The 21,854-nt window shown below is 54.2% G+C and overlaps 1 protein-coding gene across 1 annotated transcript in view; it reads left to right on the top strand.

Moving 5' to 3' along the window:
• The first annotated feature begins 80 nt into the window (after nt 1–80).
• Nucleotides 81–21,854, top strand: part of SPSB1 (splA/ryanodine receptor domain and SOCS box containing 1) — a 70,773-nt gene continuing 48,999 nt past the window's right edge. Inside the window, exon 1 of the mRNA XM_065935809.1 lies at nt 81–225. The gene's annotated coding sequence lies outside the window, so the exon portion shown is untranslated. The remainder of the gene's footprint in view (nt 226–21,854) is intronic.

The raw sequence follows: 21,854 nt of genomic DNA, 5'->3' as shown, positions 1-21,854 counted from the left end.
GGGCGGGCCGACCCCGCCCCTAGCGCGTTCCTTTTTCACTTTAAAGCCTTCGGTTGCATTTTCTTCTTTGCACAGAAGTCGCGCTCGGGCATCCTGCGCGCTCGCAGCAGGCACCAGGCTCCAGCGCTGGCGCCGGGGCCGCGGGGAGGAGGCGACTTCGCTCCCTGCGGCGGGAAGCCTCCTCGGCCCCGGAGAGCGGGCGGCGGCGGCAGCCTCTCCGGAGCGGTAGGCAGGGCCGGGCGCGGGGACTGGGTGGGTGGGGGTCCCGGTCGGGCGCGCGCTGGGATCGCAGCACCTGGGGACCCGGGCGCGGGGCTGGGGTGGGGTCCCGCCTGGAGACACGGTACGGGTACGTGGGGAGCCCTTCTCTCGGCCCGGGTCCCGGGAGAGGGGCCCCGGGCGCCGCCCAGCGCTGCTGCAGCTGCTGCCCGGGCAGGCGCGGGCAGGTCGCACTGCCCCGGGCCCCACCTGCGGGGACGAGACGGGGCGGGAGTCCATGCGGCCCCGGAGACCGTCGGACCCGGGATTGAGCCTTGGCGGCTGCAGACCTAAGAAGGAGCCCGGGACGCGCGGCGGCCCCCGGCGACTTCTAGGTCCCCGGACGCCGGGGGTGGCCTCGGGACCATCCCTGCGGCGGGGGCGGGGGCGCCGACCTGCCCCTTCCGCTCAGGGGTAGCGCGACCCCGCTCCACGGAGTTACTTTCGCTTTTCCCGCCGGCGGGGACCGAGATCCGCAGCGCGGCCCAACTAGCACCCTTGGGGGTCCCCAGCTCCGCCGGCGGCGCCTCCCCCGGGGAGCCCGCCGGGCGACACCCCTGGCGGCGCCGCCCTCCCCGCCGCCCGGGAGCCGCCGCGGCTGCTTGAGCAACCAGGGGAGAGCCGAGAGTTCTGTCGGGAAATCGATTAAAACAGAAAATACGGAGCAGCCCGGGTCAGTCGGTGGTAGCTGTCCTGTTCAAGTTCAAGGCAGAGGCTCCTGGCAATGCTAACGGCCCCGCGGGGCGATGGCTTGGTGTGCCGGGGAGGGATGGCGAATTGTGTGTGTGAGTATGGTGTGTGCTGAGTATGTGTCTGTGTGAGAGTGTGTCTTTGTGAGCCTGTGTGTGTCCGTGAATAAATGTATGAATGTGCGTGTGTGATGTGTTTGTGTGTGCGTGTGTGTCTTTGTGCGAGTTAGTGTGCATCTCTGAGTGTGTGTGTGGTGAGTGTGTCTCTGTGAATGTGTGTGTGTGCATGTGTCTGTGTGTCTGCACCTCCGAGTGCGTGTGTGTCCGTGTGGCATGAGTGTGTGTGTGTGTGTGTGTGTGTGTGCCATCCATGGTAACCTGGCAGCGGGGATCGCTGGCTCCTGGATCCGCTTAACTTGCCTTTTCCTGCTTGGTTCTCAAAACAGGGCTGCCCTGAACCAGGGTACAGGGGAGGAGGGCAGGGTGCCTGGTACCAGCTGAGGAGGGTGCAGGCTCCTCCCTCCCGCTCTCTTTTTCTCTGAAAATGAACTGAACAGTTCGGGGGTGAGTTGGCAGGGGCCGCTTCCTGAGTGAGTAATATTTAATTAAATGCTCCAGCCAGTAGCATCAGAAACTGGTCATGAGTTGAGTTTTAACAGGTGTTGATTGTAAAAAAGCATCTCTGGTGACTAAAGCCTGGTGTCCTTGAAAGAATTCTCTCCTGGGTAGAACATTTAGGGGGGGCAGACCGGGAATCCTGGTTTGGGTATGAGGACAGAAAGCAAGCGAGGGGGCGGGGCTGTCCCTCCCTTTTCTGATGAACCCCTTTCCTGACACCACCCCCTCCCCAGTGGCTCCCCCACTGAGGAATCACAGAGCTGGGGAAGCCGTGTCTTATTCATATTTATGGGGTATCCATCTGGGCCCACCCTTCCTTTCCTGGCAGAGGCCCAGAGAGGGTGGCTGGCCTACCCAGACTGCACAGCCAGAGCTTGTGGACCAAATCTCTGGAGCCCTAACTGTTGCTGGTTGGTTACTGTCATTGGTTACTGTCGCTAGTGCTGAGAACATGGGCCAGGCACTTCGTGTCTCCCCAGATGTCAAGTGATGGGCTGGATTGGATCATTTCAGTTTTCTTGTTCTCTTACTGCTTTGTCTTCTGCAGAATGTGCTTTACCCAGTAGATGGAGAGAGAGAGAGAGATGGGGTGGCATGGCCTAATGCAATAATAACTCTACAAACTTCCTTTCCTTTCCCAGTCTGGCTCCAACTAGGGAAGCAGAGAGAATAAAAACAGAGGCACATTGACCGCAGTGGCTCTGACAGTCACGAGCAGGGCAGGCCTGGCGTCAGAGAGGTCAGGGCTTTAGGGAGAATCAGTGGGTTCTGGGGCTTATTAGGAGGGAGTGGTTCTGCCTAGGGTCCCCGATGATGTCACTTTGGAGCTGGGAGAGACTACTTTCATTGGGCTGCTCCAGCAAGTCTGAAACCATCCTTCATTGGGCTCCCTTGGGTTGCCTGGTAAAACTCTGACATGCCCTGGGGAGTCATCTTCCTTTGAAGCAGGGGAGGGTGGTAGGTGTCCAGCTGGTGGAGGCCCACACTGCCTGCTGCTTTGCTGAGAAGGATGGATGCATGTTCCCTCAGGGCCGTACCTTCTCCCACCTTGCCTCTCCTCCCGGGTGAGCAGAGACTTGCCTGCCTTGTATTTTCACATTCAGTAAAACCTCTGATTCATACAGTTCGCGAGCTGTGCTCACGAACTTAGTCTGGGAATTTTGCAACAATTCCTCCCAAGAGCTAGGTTCTGGCTGTTGTTCATGATCGATTTATCTTTGTTCCTGAAAAGTTTGAGAATGAGCTTCTTAATCAGGACAGAAGCACAGGGCATGCCTTGGTCCACCAAGGGATGCATAATCTCATCCTTCCTCCACAGGCCTGACCGATGAAATTCAGACTTAAAAAGGACCTTTATTTTGGACTTTCAGCCGAGTGCTCTCCTATATCTCGGTTATCTGATAGACCCCCCACCCCAATCTAAGAGTAAAAATTCTGCTCCAGTAGGTGCCAGGTGCTATGCCAGGATGCTGAGTGCTTTATGGGTGAGATCTTGTCTGATTCTGATGGTGGTAAGAATAAGAATAATAAAGAGAAATAATGTTATAGCACGGCTACTAGGCTCTGATCTGAGTCCTTGACACATTAACCTTTGTCTTTTTCCTAAGAACTCAGGGCAGCAAGTGAGTTCTTCCGCCGTCCACATGGCTTGGCCAAGGTTAGGGATTTTGGCACCTAAGCCCTTAATCAGTACAACCTCCCACCTCCATCACCTTAGCCTTTTCTTAAGGAAGCATGTGTTAATTTTTAAATAAAAAATTGTTATGATTATGGAAAATTTAAAACATATACCAAAATTGAGAGAAATATAAGGTTCCCTCACCAGCTTCAAGTGTCAGCATGCACACACATGAATGTATATGCATGCATGCATGCCTGCCCCCACCTACACATAAACACCCGTCACACACACACACTGTTCCTGGCTTGTGTGTGGCTTGGATGCTTAGTTGTGTCTGACTCTTTGGGACCACATGGACTGTAACCCACCAGGCTCCTCTGTCCATGGGATTCTTCAGGCAAGAACACTGGAGTGGGTTGCCATTTCCTCCTCCTGGGAATCTTCCTGACCAAGGGTTTGAACTGGTATCTCTTGCATCTTCTGCATTGGCAGCAAATTCTTTACCACTGTGCTACCTGGGAAGCCCTTCCTGGCTTGTTGGGAAGCAAATCTTAGACGTAATTTCAGGTCACCTGTTAGTTGTTCTTAAGAAGCTGTTAGAGGAAGCATTAAGTGTCCAAGGGGCTTCCCAGGTGGCGCTAGTGGTAAAGAATCCACCTGCCAATGCAGAAGACGTAAGAGACATGAGTTCGATCTCTGGGTCGGAAAGATCCCCTGGAGGAGGGCATGGCAACCCACTCCAGTATTCTTGCCTGGACAGTCCCATGGACAGAGGAGCATGGCAGGCAATGGTCCACAGAGTCACAGAGTCAGACACGACTGAAGTGACTTCATGCACATAAATGTCTAAGATGTGGGCTTTGGAGGGTGAGCTGGGGTAAAGGTACTTTTCCAGACTTGGAGCTGAGGGTCTTTCCTGGCTGGGCCAAGGGGAGGGTGGTTCCTAGAGGGGCATCTGTCCTGTTGCCAGCCCCACCCCCGCAACCCCAAATACATTTGGGAAGCTTCCTGCTGTTTTGTGTTTTAAAAGTTCTATTCCTTGCCCAACGTAATGAAGAAATGTGTCTGCTGGTTGGGAGACATAGCACACAGGCTCCCTGGGCCTCCCTTGGAGGATCTGCCAAGGCACAACCCTGGCTGCGCTGCCCCCCCCGCCCCCCCCCCCGAGGCTGGGCCTGGGCAAGGCAGGCCTGGGCTCTCAGGCAGGGCTGGACAGCAGGAAGTGGTTGATCCACAAGTGCTACGCCAGACCTAAGCCTGATCTTAACCGTCTTGAATTCCCCCTGTGGGTGATGGTGGGCATGGGAGCCTCGGCCGCCCTCGGGGTACCTCTGGAGGAGTGAAGGGGGCGGTGGGTCATGCGGTCCCAAGGCTGTGGGTGGGTGGGATGTCAATACCACACTGAGTAGGAATCTAGGATCAACCTGAGGACATGGTCTTGACAGGTGCCCCAGCTGTGAACAGCCCTCACTGGACAAGCTGCTTGTGGTCACACACAGCTGCCGGCTCTGCCCTCGGGACGTCTGGTTGTTCAAAATGTTGCCCTGGGTTCCGTCACATCTGTTTCCTGCCGGGTGGATGGCAGTGACCACATTTTCAGGGTGAAATTGGCAGGTTTGGTGACTTGTTGGGCGTAGGGCATGAAGAAGTGGGGAGAGTTGCAGGTGTCTGTTGAGAGGTCAGAGTGGATGGTGACCCTTTAGGGAGGGCTGGGGACTAAGGAGACATGGGCATACCTTAAGCCTGTTCCAGGTGGAGATGGTCTCTGCAGATATGTCCAGATGGCAGGTAGGCCTAGGGCTCAAGAGAGAGGTCTGGGCTGGAGACAGAAACTTTGGAACCTTCTTTTAAAGCAGGTTAGTGCCATCCCACAAGGGAGCGTTTGGCGTGAGATGAGGCGTGCCTGGGGCATGGAACCCTTATTCCCAGCATTTCAACTAGAACTGGTGAAGAGACCCAGGCACTAGCACCCTCAGCCTAGTGTTCCCGCCTGGCCTGTGTGTCCTGGGAGAGTCCACCCCGACAAAGAGGGTGTGTGCTGGGGTCTCCATGGTTGGCACCTTGGTGCCCAGAGTCCATCTGGAAAGACTCCTCTTGGCTTAAGGGTTTGATTCTTCTCTCTCTCTTTTCTTATTCATGGTAAAATAAACATAACATCAAAATTATATCTTAACCATCTTTACAAAATTATTTATTTTATTTTTGGCTGCACCGGGCCTTTGTTGCTGCCCGAGGGCCTTCTCTTGTTGCCGCAAACGGGGGCTGCTCTCTGGTTGTGGCGCCTGGGGCATTTCGTTGCCCTGGCTTCTCTTGTTGTAGAGCGCAGGCTCCAGGTACACAGGCTTCAATAGTTGTAGCCCGTGGGCTCAGTAGTTGTGGCACACGGGCATAGTTGCCCTGTGGCATGTGGAATCCTCCCGGACCAGGGATCGAACTCGTATCCCCTGCATTGGCAGGTGAACTCCCATCCACTGTATCACCAGGGAAGTCCACATCTTAACCATTTATAAGTGTACAGTTCGGTGGTATTAAGTACTTCACTTTGTTCTACAACCATCACCCCCTCCATCTCCAGAACTCTTTTCATCTTGTAAAATTAAAACTCTATTCCCATTAAGCCCTAGCTCCCCACCTCCCCTCTCCAGCCCCTGGCAACCACCATTCTACCTTCTGCCTCTGTGAATTAGACCACTCCAGGCCCATCAGATAACCGGAATCACATGGGATTGTCCTGCTGTGACTGGCTTACTTTTCCCAGCATGATGTCTTCAGGGTTCATTTGTGCCGTAGCCTGTGTCAGAATCTCCTTCCTATTAGGACTGAATAACATTCCATTGTATGCATGGACCACATCTTGCTTATCCATTCATCCGGAGGTGGACACTTGGTCTCCGCTTTTTCATTGCTCTCCCTAAGACTTATAGGCTCCCAGGAAGGGGCCCTCATCGTGGGCCTTCGGGGTCCCTGTGGGGATGCCGAGGAGGGGGCTCTGATGGTGGGCTTTGGGGCTCCTGCCCTCCCCGATGTGACTGGCCCAGCCTCACAGCTTGCTGTGCGCTCCAGCTGGTCAGAGGCGGATGAGGCTGCTCCTGGGGTCATGCGGGGACCTGGGAGCCAGGGTCACAGCCAGCAGGGAGGGGCCCCAGGACTCAGGCTTCAGATGGCCGAGAGCTCCCAGACCTGCTGTTCGGGCGGGAGAAGCGGCCCCTCCAGCCCCATCCAGCCTCTCGTTCCCAGGGCAACACACACCTGGCTTCCACCCCCTCACTCCCCTGGCACTGGCAGGTCTTTCCAGCAGCTTCCGGAGGTCCCCGTGCTAACTGCCCAGGCTCTCCAGGACCTAGTTCACGTCCACTCACCGTCCTGCTGCTTTGGCGCTATAGCCCCCTCTCCGCCTAGAGAGCACTCTCCCCCACCCCCTTCCACCCAGACCACTCCTGCCACCTCTTGGCCCTTTCTACCTTGTCTCCCCAACAGACCCCTCGCACCCCCACCCATGTCCCCTTCTCACATCTCTCTTGGGCCACCCACCTCCTCATGCCAGCCCCCCTCGCCCCCTCCTAGTTTCAGTCACCAGCATCTGAATCCTGCTGACTGCTCCCACCCCTTAGACTCTTGTCATAGGACCTGACGACCAAGTTTTCAGTTCACAGATCGGCATCTCCCCCCACGGCTCCGTGGACCATCAGGGACTCCAAAACAAGCCTCTTCTTGTGCGCTGTTATTGATCCACTCGTGTTCATTCTTTCAACCAAGTTTTTATTGAGCCCTTGCCGTGTGTGGCCAGTCTGCTGGGGCTGAGAATACAAAGGATGGAGTTGAGGGGGGTTCCTGGCTCTCTGGGTCCTGTCTGTCGAGTGGGAGATACAGGCTTATCTCCCTGATGACCTTGCCCTGGGGCATAGAGGGATACTGACAGAGAGAAGGTCATCAGGAGGCAAGTTGGCCTTTCAGGTGGAAGGATGGCAGGTGTGGAAGGTGCGTGTGGGCCAGTGTGTGGCTGGAATGGGGCTGAATGAGGGCAGAGAGGATGGAGAACACCAGGGGATGAGTCTGCGGGGAGAGGGGCAGGGATATTAGGGAACACTCCCACAGGGAGGGCGGGACACTGGGGGATGCTCCCATGGGGTGGGCTGGAGCCCAGTGGATGCACTTGGAGGGTGTGCTCTCGTGTGGACTCTTCAAGGCAGTGACTGTTTTGGGGCAAAGACTGGTTCCGTCGGCTGTCTCCACCTTCTTGGCCATGAGTCCCCACAGCAGGGTGGCTGAGTCCTGGGCCTCCATCGTGGTGAGGTACATGCTGCTTCCTACTCCAGTTTGCTCATTACATCTTCATTAGGCAGCTTTGACTGTGGAAAGCCCTCTGGGCACTGCAGAACTGGTGTGTGAGGCAGAGGAGAACCCGTCTTCCTGGGGTATGCCTCTTAGCCTCCCGCCCAGATGCAGGAGGGAGTGTGGGGGATGTGGGCATAAGTGGGCAGGCAGGTTGGATTTGGGGATGCTTGAATGCCAAGCTGAACAGTTTGGATGTGATGGAGTCACTATTGTAGGAAGAAGAACCACACACAGGAGATCAGGAGGAGAAGGGGCAGCGTAAATGCAGGCACAGTGCTGGGCTCAGAGCACGGTCACCCACAGCCACTTATTGGAGGTTGGCTTGTCCGGATGCTCTCCCAGGGGCTGTGTGTGGCCACACACACAGTGGCTCCATCTTCATATTGTCAGTGAGGCCTGTAGAATAAGTAGGTGCTGCCCCATTTTACAGATGAGGAAACTGAGACCAGTTCAGGGCTGCTGGGAGCTAGGAGCTGAACTGTGCAGCCTGGCTCCCGGGTCTACACACTTAAACACCACACTCTGCCACAGAGAAGGGGAGCTTCAGAAACAAGTGAGCTGAGAGAGAGGCTAGAGGGCCACATGTCACCTGTGGCCTGGTATTGGCTGGTGGGGGCTGACAGGAATCAGAAGTGGCCCTAGGTTTGAGGAGAAATGATGCCCACCACACACACGCACGCGCACGCACACACACACACCCACACACACACGCATGTATGCATGCACGCACACACACATGAAAATGGGGTTGGTAGTTTAACTCCAGGATGTCTCCGTATGCTCTGTGATACTAGCCGATTATAGTTTTCTTTTTTTAATTGAGGTGAGGTCCATAAAACACAAAACTAGCCATTTAAATTTCTTTTTTTTTTTGGCCGTACCATACAGCGTGTTGAATCTTAGTTCCTCGGTCAGGGATCAAAACCGCACCCCCTGCAAAGGAAATGTGGAGTCCTAACCATTGGACCACCAGAGAAGCCCTCCAGATCACCTGTTCTAAAACGAGCAATTCAGTAGCAATCAGTACATTCACAGTATTGTGCAACCAGCTTCGTCTAGTTCCAGAACGTCTTCCCTCCAAAGAGAAAGCTTGTGCCCATTGAGCAGTCCCTTCCCATGTCCCTCCCCCAGCCCCTGACAAGCAGTCTGAGTCCTGTCTCTATGGATTTGCCCATTCCGGATATTTCCTATACTTGGAACCATCCACTCTGGGGCCTTTTGTGTCCGGCTTCTGGCTAATTACGTGGGGCACAGCAGATTGAAGTGTTTCCTAGAAGGAAGTTGGATTTCCCCTCCCGACTCGCTTGGGGGTCACTCAAAGGTGGAAACAAAAGCTTGTCTAAAACATCCACCTGGAAAAGGCAGGAAGCTGCAGACACCTGCCTTTGGCTCCTTTTCCATCACCACCGAAGACCCAGATACAGTTCCCTTGCAGTCAGCAGACTTCTTCATTGTTCTTAATTTTTTCCCAGTGATCTTTTAAAAGTGAGCACCTGAAATCTCATCTCCCTTTTCAAAGCCCTTCAACAGCCACCGTCATTCCTAGGGTGAATTTCCAGAGTCGTGACACTAAGGGCATGACCTGGTCTCGAGTTCACTTTGTGAACCCCACCTGCCCCGCTCCTTCCATCTCAAGCAGCAACATCACCTGTATCTTTTGTGGACCAGATCTGAGGCTGAGGGTGGTGGTTCTCTGGGGTGGGAACTTTTTCTAGGATTGATCTCTGATAGCGTTGCAGTTTGGTGCCACTTTCGAATCCTGTTGACCCGTCTGGGAGCAGAGCTTCAGTTTCAGCCAGGCACTTTCTCTTCCCCTTTCCTCCCGGTCTTCTGAGACCTGACTGTCTTTGTCTCATCTGCGGCGTAACCGAGAGCTTCCTGCCCTGCCCTGGGGCGGTGATGCCCTGACCAGCGTCCATGGGCAGTGGGATCACCTTCTCTGTGTCCCCCCTTGACTCAGTCAGTGGCCACGGTGCCATGACTGTGGGTAGGGAGACAATGCATTGACAGGCACAGAAGCAGGGACAGCGGCCTGGCGGGGGGACCTTGAGATGTCACCCAAGGGCACACTGGCCTGGTAGTCACAGGAGCCCTCTGACATTTCCCTGACTTTTCCTCCCATTCTTGGGCCAACACCTCCTTGAGGGTGTCTTGTCGCCCGTCTGCTCTGTGTCTGACTCTGCCGGAAATGGTCTTAGCTTGCATCAAACACCCCCGTGTGCCAGGCACCATGCCTGCTGCCATGATGGATTCCACAGCCTGTGAGTCAGGCATGACCTGCCTGTTCACAAAGCAGAAAAGTGAGCATCAGAGATGTCTTCTGAACTGCAGAGGTGACATGGCTCTGTGGGTGATAGAGGGTTGGCCTGATCAACAGCTGCGTTCTTTCTGCTGTGACTGCTGAGCACACCGCATCGTTTACTGGGCACTTACTGTTCCCCAGACATCACGCTGGAGGGGTGGGAAGTGGCTTGGGGCCCTCTAGAGTCTGGGGTCGAGCAGGTGGAGACGAGCGATGTGTGCTGGAGACACTAGCCAGCTGACAGGTGTGCTAGTGGGCCTGGTGGGGGGCTCCTGTGACTGTCTAGGGGGGCTTGCTCTAGACTGGGAGGTTTTCATGGTGGGCCGCAGTAGAGTGACCCTGAGGAGGGACGGGCTGTCACGAGAAGGATCACTGGCAGGCTGCCCTGTGGCAGGGAGCCCTGAATGCTGGACCCAAGGGTTGTCAGTGGGTATGGGGTGACCCTGCACCCTCCCCCCATTTACCCCAAACATTGCTCCTATGATGCCCGCATTAACTAGACATCTTGGCCCCGTTTGCTCTGTGGTCAGCTCTCTGACCTCTCGGAAGTATCGCTTCAGCGCCTCAGTCCTTTTGCCTGGATGCGCTGGACACTCGGCGAGCAGATCATTAACTGTCTGCTTGGCGATCTGGCCGCGGGGCTGACGGACACTGGGGTTTCTGGCTGGGGCGATGCTGCTGCTCTGTAGCCCTGCACCTTCCCTCGGGAGTAGGGGCTCCTGGGGAGACCCCTGGAGCTCCTGCACGTGCCACGGGAGGGCCACACAGGCAATGGGTCGTGTTGTTGGACCTGCCTGTTGGTCCGAGGAAGCCTCACACAGCCCTGAGATTAAATGCAGGACTCAGAGGGAGGCAGTTTGTGTGGAGGGTGAGGCGCCCTGCCGAGTGCTGGGGGTGGGGGCACTTGAGTGGATCTCTGGGAGAGGGAGGGTTCTTGCTTGTCTGAGGGTCTTTCAGTTTGGAGCTTTTAAGAAGCTCTAATGAGACCATTGCCCTGCCTTTGTGAAGCTGGGCAGGATCATCGTAAGGGCAACACCGATGTGAACTGTTCTCATTATGTATAAATTATATATAAATGTCAGGGTCCCTTTTAAAAATCGTCCTCATCTTTGGAGAACTTTGATGTTCAAAAGATAGGGCTTTTCCCCCCTTCCTTCCAGTTCCAGCCTGTGGGGCCAGTTTTGAGCTGATTTGTAACTTTTGTCTCTTTGCCCCCCACCCCCTGCCTCAGGCCCTCCAGGTTCCCAGAGCGTGTATCTTCCACACCATTGTGTCACTCTCAGGGGTGTCTAGACAGCTCGGGATAAAGGGTTTTTTTGTTTAATCCTTCACCATCCAGCCAGTGTCCCCTGAATGCCCGCTCTGTCTCAGCGGCCACGGTGCCCGCACTGAGAGCTGCCCACACAGCTCCGACCCAAGAGGCGCATCTCAGCCGAGTCCTGAGCCACGACTGGGGTTTCTCTCTGCTCCCCTCCACCCCCAGGGTGTCTCACCCCACTGAGGTTTTGCTTTGCAGTCAGTGTTTACATGTATTTTTTAAATGGAAAAATGTGAACACAAGCCAGAGCAGAGGCTGGTGCTGGGGGAGCAGTCACCAGCCAATCGCTGGGCTTGACTGCAGCCTCCTTTCTAGGCAAATCAGTCGAAGGGATGCCAGTGAAGTTCCAGGAGGGTCAGGTGGGGCCCTTGTGCTTTGGCGGATTGAAACTGTGTTCTTATTTCCTAGGCAGCTCTGAGAAGGGGACACTGGGCATCTCATGGGTGTCCCATGACCACCTGCTAAGGAAGGCTGGGCGGGGCTGTGTGGACCCCATCCCCTCGGCTCCTGATTTTCTGCCGAGCCTCAAGGATGCCACACAGCACAGCGGGAAGACAGGCCATTTGAACAGAGCACTTCAGCCTTTTTCTTGAGCAGGGTGGGGTTTTGTACAAGGCTTGACGTGGGGGAAAATTATTGGAGCTGCTGGAAATAATTTGGGGGGCTCCTCTCAGAGGCAGATTAGGGGTGGTCTTCTCCACCCTCTCCTGCCCCTGCCATCCCCCCCCCAACATTCTTCAGTAAACTTATAGGAATAGATAAAGGTGAGGACCAGGGTGAGTTGCAGCACCCAAGATGGTTCTGCCTGAGATACTGAGTTCTCTGGTGTCTGGTGCAAGGTGTGGTTTTAGCCACAGGAAGAAGGATTAAAGAAACAGAAGGTACAATGTTTGTAGGACATATATTAACCTTAAAAATGCATTTCAGATACAGTAGATGCAGACAAATACAGTTTGACTCCACTTACACAAGGTACCTAGAATAGTCAAATTCATAGAGTCAGAAAGTACGTTGGCTAATGCCAGAGGCAAGGGGGTGGGGCTGGGGAGTTAGTGTTTGATGGGGACAGTTTCAGTTTAGGAAGGTGAAAAATTCGGGAGATGATGGTGGTGAGAACTGCATAACAATGTGAGTATACTTGGTGTCACTGAACTGTACAGTTAAATATGGTTAAAATAGTTTTTTATATCCTGTGATTTTGGTTGGTTGGTTATCTAGTTCGACTCTTTGCAACCCTATGGACTATAGCCCATCAGGCTCCTCTGTCCATGGGATTTCCCAGGCAAGAATACTGGAGTGGGTTGCCATTTTCTTCTCTAGGGAATATTTCCGACCCAGAGATTGAACCCGAATCTCCTATACTGCAGGCAGATTGTCTACCACTGAACCACCAGGGAAACTTTTACCACAATAAAAAAAAATTTTTTTTTTCAAAATGCACCAGGAAGGTACATTTGGAACACCCATGGGGACTTTTCTCCTTGGGTTGAACCACGCTTCAGTCCTAGTCAGATGAAGTTGCCGTGTTTAGACAAGGTAGAAAGTGGAGCTGGCTTCCCCCTCCTTCAGCCATGGGGACCCCTTGAGGACCAAGTTTTGTCTCGGGTTAACTGTTTTCCCTGAATTTTTGTAAGACAAAGCAGGTAGTACCCACCTTTCTGATACTGTAGCAGTGGGAGGCTTAGAGTGTAAACAGTAGGGGCTAATGGAGTCACTTCTCTGAGGGTGGAAACTGGGGCAGGGGAACTGCTGTTTTGCCAAGTTCCATAAGTTTGCCGAGTCTCCTACGTGCTGGTAGAGATGCAGGTAGGTACAGTCATAGAGGTTTCTTAGGTGAGCAGCTCATGGGCTGAATTTTGAGGACTGGGTGATCTCAGCGCTTGTCCTCTCATAGAAGCAGGGCGGTTTGGGGAAGCACTTACTGAAGGCTACCTAGGTGGAGTTTGGGGCTGTGGAGGATGCAAACGTGAGGGGATCAGCAACAGCAAGTGCCAGTTGTATAAACTGGCCTGGAGATTGTGTGTATTCCTGGCGGGCCTGCATACATGGATCACCTTGTCCTTTTGGGTTTAGACCACTTTGCTTAATGTTTATTGAGCACCTGCTATATGCCGGGCACCATGCTCAGCCCTTTCCAGTGCATTAACTTATCCGGTTCCCAGGAATCTTGTTGAGTGTATGTGTGTGTGGTCAGCAGGGGAGTGTTATTGTGCCCATTTCACAGATGGGAAAACTGAAGCTCAGGAAAATCAAATCATTTGCCTGGGATCACACACAGCCATGCTGGATACAGGCCCAGCCTGTGGTCTGAATCACTGTTGCACGCAGCCTCTGAGCCTGAGGAGGCACATGATCTGGTGGAGGTGGGGAGTGGGTCTGGAAGCAACAGTCACTGGAGGAGACCGTAGCCAGGCAAAGGAGGGAGCCAAGCTGGGGAGGGGAGAAGGGGTTCATGTGATGCTGCAGTGTGGGATCGAGGTGGGTCCAACCTGGCCTTGTTGTGTCGCCGTGTTCAGCCCTTAGCAGTGGAGGCTGAATGTGCCAAGTGTCATTGGTGAGGCCGGGAAACAGAGATCCTGAGTCTTGATTTTTTCCCTTCAGGAGGGACCCAGACAACTTGAAAATGTCCTCAGACTCCACTGGACAGTTGCAGCATCTCTGCTGAGCTGTTAGTAGGCCCAGCCGTGTCTGCTGACTCCTACTTCCCCTGTCCCTTAAATGAAATAGCTGGTCAGCTTGGATAGCTGGGGCTCCCCATCCTGTGAGCAGCCGTCCTGGCACCCCCCAAAGGACCCTGCCTGGGTTTCCCTCGGCAAGAGTGGCACAAGTGTCTTCTGACATTGTTGTGTTTTCCTTCCAGAAAAATCAACCTTAAGCCTCAGATTTTAATCACCTTCTCGAAGGACACTTCCTGTGGATATTTCGAGTGACAAGTGGCTAAGGTCATGCTTCTAAGTAAAATTAGACTTTTAAACTAGGTCACAAACTCAGATGCCCCCAGGGGCCAGGAAGGAGGCACAAATGAAGCAGCCCGTGGACAGCTATAGGGCAGGGTGAGGACTGTGGCAAAGCGGCTTGCGGGTGTCCTATACGAGGGGGTGGCTCTCTCACCTTGACATGTGGAGTCCAGGGAACTACAGTGTTCACTTCTTTCTCTCCTAAGGGAAGCCAGGAATCTGGATTTTTTTTTTTAAGTAGACAAATAACTTGAAAAACTTACTGGGTTTTTTTGTTTGTTCTTAAAGAAACAACCCAGAATAGAATGTCTGTGCCCTTTCTGTGCAGATGAGAAGGGCAGGGCCAGGGAGCCTGGTGGAGTCACACAACCTGGGGCTTAAGGCGCTGGGACGAGACCTGTAGCTGCTGGTACCTGGCCTGGCCCAGTTTCCACCTGGCATGCCACATCATGGATAAAGTAGCAGGGCTGGGAACCAGCTCAGTAAATTCCCCTGCACCAGGAAGTACAGAGCCTTGAGACAATCACATCCCTGCTGTCCTTTGCTTCCCTGCAAAAGGTGCGTTTATGGCTGCCTCTCTGGCACCAGGCACAGAGAACTTCCTCTAGATTGACCCTGGGGATCTCTGGCGCTGGTAGAGATCTATTGTCCTCATTTTACAGATGTGGAAACAGACCTGCAAGTTCAGCTGACTTCACAGAGGGGGAATTTGAACGTGAGCCTGACCCTGAGCCTCGGCTTGTAACCGTCCCCCGTGTATAGCAGTGAGAAGGACATTTCACCCTTCACCTGGAGCCGGGGGACTCTCCCACAGATGGCCATGTGTTTTTAAGCTGACCCACCCCCCAGGGCATCCCCTGGACTTTGGGGAACCTGGTGTGGAGGTCGGTGCCCCCCTGCTGCCCTCCTGGTTGGGAACCTCGAGAGCACAGCTGGCTCCACCCACGGAGGGACCGGTCTTCGGCTCACAAGGTTGCTGACTAATTCTCTTTGCAAACGGTTCAGTTTCACATGCTTGAGTTTCCAGTAACTACGTGGGTGGATTTGTTTCATTTAAGGGCAAAACAAAACAAAACAAAACACGGAGGGGGTTTTCTTTCCCAAGAAGAGGACTCGCCAATTATGGGTTTACTGCGTGCGGCTCCGGGCATCATGGTGCCGGTCGGCAGCCAGCGGGGCCCCTTGCCAGGCGAGCTCCGAGGTGGGAATCGCTTAGTCATTACCAGCGGGGGCCAGGTGCGGGAGGTTGGGGAAGTGCAGCGGCCCCCGCGTCCTGCAGAGGGGCCCTGCGCTCCTCCCTGGTCAGCCCTGTCCTGCAGGGCAGGGGCAGGGGACGCAGGGAAGGTGCCAGGTGAGTGAGACAGCTGGTTTTGCTTGCCATGGGGCTGGCTGCACCTCCCAAGGGACTGGGCCTGGGAAAGAAACACTGCCCAGCCGCCGGGCCACCTGCTTCAGGTGAGTTGGAGATGGTGTTGTGCCCAGGGAACAGTAGATTTTGTTGGGGAAGGAGTGAGAGACAGCTCCCATGGTCAAGGGAGTGTGTGTGTGTGTCTGTCTGCCCCCACAGGCTCCACGAGGTGATGTCTGCATGCTGGTTTGGCGTGGCACTGGCCAAGCTGAGCAGACTTGACGTTGATGTTGGGCCCTGAGGCTCCCGCCATGCTGGGCGTGACTTTAGTTGCTGGATGATGAGGGGGTGTGGCTTTGTGGCTAAGGGGCTGATTGATGGAGAGGGCCTCCAGGGGCTCAGGGAAGTCAGTATTTATCAGCAGGTATGGGGATGTGTGGAGATCTCAGAGCCCGCCCACGTGTTGCCTTGGCACAAGTGCAGGCGCTCTGCTGGGTGGCAGCTCTGGTCCAGGGTTTCATCTCTGGAGGATGCTGTGCATCTAGCCTGGCTTTTCTGGAGTATGCTGAGCATCTAGCCTGGCTTTGGGGGCTGGAGCAGTTATGAACCTGGCTTCGGAGTCAGATGGAGGTGGCCAGAGTCCCGCTCTAGTACTTCTTGCCTCTGTGACGTGGGCCTCAGTTTCTATCCATGAAATGGGGGTGTCAGAGGACCCTGTGGGTGGAATAAGTTGACATGGATGAGCTGCCAGGTACTGTCCTTGTTGTAACTGAACTCTAAGGCCTGGGCTGGGGCGGGACCTTACTGCTCACGCACCTTCCTTCTCTGAGGAGGGAACATGCCTTGGAATTTACAATCCTTAATCCTGGCCTTTGAGAGCTTGCTTGGAAAGGAAGAAGGGCAATATACTGATAACTCTGAAATAGTATCATGTTAGACAGAGGGTAATAAAGGCAGTGAGAGGCAAGTAGAGTTCTGGAGGATTTTGATGAGGTTTAGCAGGTGAATCCAGGAAGGCTTCCAGGAGGAAGTGACCTTAGGATGTGTAGGAACTGGAGAGCGAGGAGGAAGAGAAGAAGGGAAGCGATCTTTCACTGATCAGAGGAAATGTGCTTGTGCTTAGGAGCTCAGATGGTCCCCAGTGTGTAGTACATGCTTAATAAATACCATCATCAAAATCGGCAGGACTCCAGGGTTTTCAAAGATGTTTTTATAGATGTGGGAATTGACACTCAAAGAAGCCAAGTCATTGTCCGGGATCCAGGTTGGAAGGCAGAATTCAAACTCGTTGCCTTGCCTTCCTGGGCCAAGGGGTGAAGTGTGTGTGTATGTGTGTGTGTGTGCGCACACGTGCATGCACATGTGCGCCTGCATGGGGTGGAGAGTGTCAGGCCACCAGGTGGGAGAAGACAGTTTTGAAGCCGTGTGCAGCTGATTTCCTGTGGCGAGGGGGCCGATCTTTTTGGGCCCCCCGCAGTTACGCAGGCTTCTTGGGTGGATGCTTTTTATTCTCCGTTGACCTTCCGGCCTTAATCCGCGTGCTGGCTCTGGCCTGCCCTGGCTGCACAGACAGGAAACGGGGACCCAGGTGAAGACCTGAGGGGAGTCCCGACCTTGGTTGGGTTTTTGTGCCTGGGTCCTTCTGGAACTTCCCTGAGCCCTGGGGCTTCCCTGGAGCTCCCGGACAGGCGCGAGGGTCTGACGAAGCTTCCCCTGGGAGCCAGGGGATGCTGTGAGCAACCGTGCCTCTGACAGCCAGGTGGGGACCAGAGGAAGCCACCATCTTCCTCTCCCTTTCCGGGCAGATTGTTCTGGGCTGATGCTGCGTGAGGATCGCAGGCGCTTCCTGTGGCCTGCTGGGGGTGTGGGGTGAGGGGTCTGGGCCAGTGCAGTGAGGGGTGAAGATAAATGTGAGCACCAACAGTCCCATGATGCCCCTGGGTCCTTGGTCTGGGAGATGGCCACTCATGCCTCCCCTGGTCTGTGCCACCTAGGCTGTCCATCCTCCCTGGCCCCTGCCTCCTTTTTGCACTTCCTCCCCTGCAGTGTGGGCCCTGCCTGGGGCGCAGCATCTCTAGGCTTTGGTGGTACAGGAGGCAGAACACGATGTCCCTCTTTGTCCCTGAGGCCACTCCTGCCCCTAGTCTTAGGCTTCCAGCAGTCTGGGAAGACTGGGAGGTTTTGTTTTTAATGTTTATTGATTGATTATTTATTTATCTAGCTGCACTGGGTCTTAGTTGTAGCACGTGGGATCTTTAGTTGCAGCATGTGGGAATCTTAGTTCCTCAACCAGGGATCGAACCCCAGGCCCCCTGCACTGGGAGCATGGAGTCTTAGGCACTGGACCAGCAGGGAAGTCTCAGGACCGTGAGTTTTGATTCTGACTTTCGGACTGGATCCTGGGTAGATGACTTAGCCTCTTTGAGTCTCAGTTTCCATGTCTATAAAGTGGGTGTGAGGATCACCGCAAGGACTAGACAAAGGACTGAACCACGTGGTGCCTCGGAGAACCGCTCTTCTGTCATCTGGCAGTTCAGGCGGCTCACCCAGGTCAGTGCCTTGGCGGGGCTCTGGACACAGGGGGCACCCCCGAGGATTCTCCATCCGTGGTGGGGACAGTGGTGTGAGCTATAAACAGAACGGTGTGACTGGTGTGGTGCACAGCTCCGAGGAGGGCTCCCTAGCCCAGGAAGCCCACCTTGCTGGGGGTGCTGTAGTGAGCCCTAGAGAGCGGGTGGGGGCTGGGAGGTGGGAGCCGATGGGCTGGTGTGGAAAGGGCAGTGAGCAGAAGCACCTTGGGGGCTGCAGGCTGAGTGTGGACATGGCAGGCTGGCGAGAGAGGCAGACTGAGCCACCCCAGCCACATGCTGTTGACCTTGACTGTGGGACAAGCCCCGCCCACCTCAGGACACCCCCAGAGGCTGTTCCTCTTCTGGGGCCTTGAAATGCAGGAGCAGGAGGGGAGGCTGTCTGCAGGGACGGAGACAGTGCTGGGGCCCTGTTGCTCCACGCCCTGCTCGCCCTGCTCAGGACCCCGGGTGGAGGCTGGTCCCCTTTGGAGTTTAGGAAGAGATGGGGGATGCCTGAGGTTAGGCACTTGGGGAAATCCTGGCCTGTGAGGCTGATGGTGAGTGGGGAGAAGACCTACCATGGAGCAGACCCAGGTGTCCCCTCAGATCAGGGAGGAGGGTGGTGTCACAGGCTGGGAAGGGGCAGAGTGAAACTGAATTGCAATGGAAACAGGTTACAGATTTTCTGCGGCTTTGATGTTCAGGCTCCTCCCACACAGGCGTGTCCAGTGTGGTTTTGGGAGAAGGGTGATGTTGGTAGGGCCACCTTTCTAAGGGCAGGGCTTCAAAGCACCATCCAGCCTGGTGTCTTGTCCTGGAGACAGGATAGACCCCTTGACATGAGCTCCTGAGCCCACCCACTGGTCCTGTGGCTGCCCCAGCTTCTGCCTCCCCACTTCTGTCTCTTGGATCTCGTGGGAGGGCCCTGGCTGGACCTGGCCTTGAGTTGGCCACCTGCCTGCCCAGTCCTGGAATCAGGTAGGACTCTCCTTCCCAGAAGCACAGAGGGGGATTCACGCTTCAAACCCATTGAGTCAAGTGACTTCTATCATGGCAGTGGGACCACCTGCCTGGACAGGGTCAGAGTTCTCTGCCAGGCCCTCCAGATGTCCAGTTTGGTGTCTTTGTCTCACTGTTTCGGGGTACCCCCCTCCCTCCTTTGGTTTGTCTTTGCCTCCCTCTTAAATTTACATAGCAGTAACCTCCTTCTATAAATATTTACTGAGTACCCACTTTGTCATGGCCATTGTTCTAGGCAGGGAGCTTATAGCAGGAACAGGATAGATTGGAGGGTGATAATTAACCATTACTGTCTCTCAGGCCAGGACCACCCTCTGTGTTTTGGGTGCATTTCTATCTTCAGGGTCCGCTGGTAACACCTCCTCCCTCCCCCCCACCCCCAGCTAGGTGGATTCATTTCATGTTACCCTGGGAACTGGTGATAACAGATCTGGGACTGGTCCCAGTCCTCAGTGCCTGGCCTGAGGGGGTTGTAAGGAATCCAGGAGGTGCTCTGGAAGCCCTGGGGATGTGGTGGGAGTCGCTGAAACCTCCTCCAGGGCGAGATCTTGGTTCTTTCTGGTCGGGTCCTGGTGTCTGCCTAGCACACTGGCTGGGACCAGGCACAGGCTAGTGGGAAAAACTTGTTGGAGGAATGAGTGAATGAATGAGCTAGCCAACCTCATCACTGACCATGGGAAAGTTAGCATCTTTGATCCAATCACTCATATTCCATGGTTGTTTGTGAACTCTTGTCTCCACGAAGGTGGGGGCTCCATCTAACTAGTTCGGCAGCCAAGGTGCCTAAGAGTGCCTGGAACACAGTGGGGCTTGTTCAGCCAATTCTTTTTTAGCCATCACTTTATCTGGGCTGTAGGGGGTGCTGTAGGCACCCCTGAGTGGCTGCCCCCCACGCCCACTGATCATGTCCTTCCTTTCGACGTAGCCTGGAGGGTGGGCTTCGTGTCTCTTGTTCCCTTGTGAGGACTTTTCATTACGTCGCTTGTGTTTTTGAAGCCCCATCTCCCATCGTGGCTGGTTTTCAGAGAACGGAATTATAGGAAGCTATGGGCTTCCCTGGTGGCCAGACGGTAAAGCATCTGCCTGCAATGCAGGAGACCCAGGTTCGACCCCTGGATCGGAAGATCCCCTGGAGAAGGAAATGGCAATCCACTCCAGCACTCTTGCCTAGAAATCCCATGGACGGAGGAACCTGATAGGCTACAGTCCATGGGGTCGCAGAGTCGGACACGACTGAGCGACTTCGCTTTCACTTTTCATGGTCATGAAAAACTGGTGTGACCAGGAGGATTCACCCCTCAGGCTTTGGTGGAAAACCCTCCCCTCCTTTAAAAATAGGCCTCTTGCTTCTCTTCTGCTCCATCACGTCTCAATTCCTGAGTCTCTGCCCCCTCCGCAGGTCGAGGCAGTGGGATTGGCAGCAGTGTAGTTACAGGTACTGGATATAATCCTATTTCCCTTTGAACCTTCTCCCTCTACACACACACACACACACACACACACACAGAGCTGATAAAAAGCTCTTAAACCTCCTCAGTTTAGTCTGCTGAGGCCTTGCAGACGGTAGGCCTTAAACATTTGCATTCCTTGGGCTTAGCCGATTCTCTGGAGTGTCGAGTTTCTGGGTTAGTTGTACGTGGAGGGTAAAGCCAGAAGTCTTGACAAAGAAAGCGTGTGTGTGTGTGTGTGTGTTGGAATTCTGGATGGCACAGAGTGGGCTTCAAGTACCAGGGCCCTTTCTCAGGGGAGAGCAGGCCCTGACCTGTCAGTCATCCCCTTGGTACCCTCGAGAGAGGTGTTTCAACAGTTTAGTTCTCAGACTTTTAGTGAACACTTACTGTTTAGCCAAAAATGGATAAGAGGGCTGTCACAGAAGCTCATGAACCGGGGCAGGAGACAGATATGGGCAGCTAGTGGATGCTGTGTTTCATCACATGTATGCCCTATGCAGAGAAAATTCATCATTCTATCATGAGCTGCCCATTGTCACTGTAACGAACTGTCAACTCCAGAACCAGCCCGATTTCAGTGATGTTAACATGTGAATCACGCTGAATCGTGATGGCGAAACTGCGACAGGATGAGGGCACTGGCCTAGCCAGGGGCATCACCAAGTTCACGGAGAGGTTCATTCAGCTTCAGCAGGTGCCTCAGGAGCAGTTTCTGGGCAGAGTAGGGCTAGGAATACAGCAGCAACAGTGAGATCAATACCAGTGGCACCACTGGGCAACGTGTGGCCCTGTTCTGGGCCCTCACTGTTCACTTAGTCACTGTAGCCTCTTACCTTCAGGGGGAGCAGCTGCAATAAGTCTGCTGTACCAGTGGCAAAGGTAGACCCAGGTAACTCACACCTGGGAATAGCATCGGGCAGGGGATTTCAGTACCCACTCTCCCGAGCTCCCATCCCGTGAGGGTCTTTTTTCATTCTTAAAAAATGTTTATTTATTTATTTGGCTGTTCTGGGTCTTAGCTGCAGCCTACTAACTTTTAGTTGTGTCATGTGAGGTCTAGTTCCCTGACCAAGGATCGAACTCGGGCTCCCCTGGATCAGGGGATCAGATCCTTTCTTTTTTTTTTTTAAATAGTCTTTGGACTTTTTCCAGATTAAATATCACTGATCATTTTTAAAATTAATTTCTATTACAGTATAGTTGATTTACAATGTTGTGTTAGTTTCTGCTTTGGAGAAATGTGAATCAGTTATATATATACATATATCCACTCTTTTTTAAATTTCTTTTCATGCAGATCATTACAGACTATTGAGCTCCCTGTGCTATACAGTAAGTTCTCCTTAGTTATCTATTTTATATATAGT

The sequence above is a fragment of the Muntiacus reevesi genome, chromosome 5 (genome assembly GCF_963930625.1).
Source record: "Muntiacus reevesi chromosome 5, mMunRee1.1, whole genome shotgun sequence".
In the NCBI taxonomy this organism is placed as follows: Eukaryota; Metazoa; Chordata; class Mammalia; order Artiodactyla; family Cervidae; genus Muntiacus; species Muntiacus reevesi.
This window is presented reverse-complemented; position numbering and strand designations above follow the sequence as displayed.